Genomic DNA, 1,078 nt, shown 5'->3' on the forward strand with positions numbered 1-1,078 from the left:
TTTTGAAAACCTTTATGGTTTTTTTAGCGCTACTGAAATGGTATTGATTGGGATGCTTCTGCATATCTTGGTATTTACATTAGTAGGATGAGCTAAGAGGGCTTTTTAACTTGGCTAATCAACTTGGCGCATTCGTTTCTCGTAAGAACTATTGAAATCTGTATTTGCAAACGCTTGATGAATATTTAATCACCTCAAATCACGGATTTAGTTTGCATTTCTAAATTTGTACAGGAGGAGTTCAAAATAACATCCCATCATTTCTAATTTTGTCATTGGTTCACTGAGGCAAATCACACCTTCGAAGTCCATAGCCTTGGCATTTGAGACATGCAATAGACATCAGAGGAGTCATTGTTAATTGTTTCCCCTTTGGAAAATTCATGGCATATTCCCCCCCCCCCCCCAATTTTTTTAATGCATTTTATAACACAAATAAAAAACACAGACAGAAAAGACAAACAATATGAACAAATTCTCGTCATATCCTTATTTTTCTAAACATTGTTAAGTTGGCTTCCCCAAGTCCCACCTATCTGATTTTCATTTTACTTCATCGTTAGCAGTTTACATATATCATAATTTCTAACCATCTTTTTTAAAATCATACTTAAAATAACTTCACATTTTATCACTTACAAATAATACTATTTTAAAATACCCTATCTTCTACTTCTAACCCTACAGCCTATATCCACTTCCAAAGCTATTCTAAGGTTTAAATATTAACATATTTTTTCAAATATTCCTTAAACTTCTTCCAGTCTTCTTCCACTGTCTCTTCATGGCATTGATTGGGCTCGAATGCTGTCTATCACATGAGTTCACTTTACAGCTTTTGGTGAATGCTGAAGGTGCACCCATTTATGCTGGCCTTTTGCACCTAAGACGTGTGTTTTCTGGACCTACTCTATTCTTGTGGATGTAACATGTTTTAACTGTTACTAATTCTGAATTTTAAATTGTTGTAATGCACACTGGGACCTGCTGATGAAGGGCAGGTAATGAATTAAATGTATCAACAGCGACTCAAACTGGTACGCTGTCATAGGGACTGACTGAAGCTGCCATAGTGCAT

The 1,078-nt window shown here is 35.4% G+C and overlaps 1 long non-coding RNA gene across 1 annotated transcript; it reads right to left on the reverse strand.

Annotated features, from left to right (window-relative positions):
* Positions 1–404: 404 nt before the first annotated feature.
* On the reverse strand, positions 405–774 carry LOC307211498. The gene is made up of 2 exons (XR_013836479.1): positions 681–774; positions 405–634 (listed from the first exon to the last, which is right to left on the reverse strand). It is a non-coding gene; the product is annotated as an uncharacterized lncRNA (long non-coding RNA).
* Between the last annotated feature and the right edge of the window lie 304 nt (positions 775–1,078).

This window comes from Podarcis cretensis (assembly GCF_951804945.1).
Source record: "Podarcis cretensis genome assembly, chromosome: 1".
NCBI classification, from domain to species: Eukaryota; Metazoa; Chordata; class Lepidosauria; order Squamata; family Lacertidae; genus Podarcis; species Podarcis cretensis.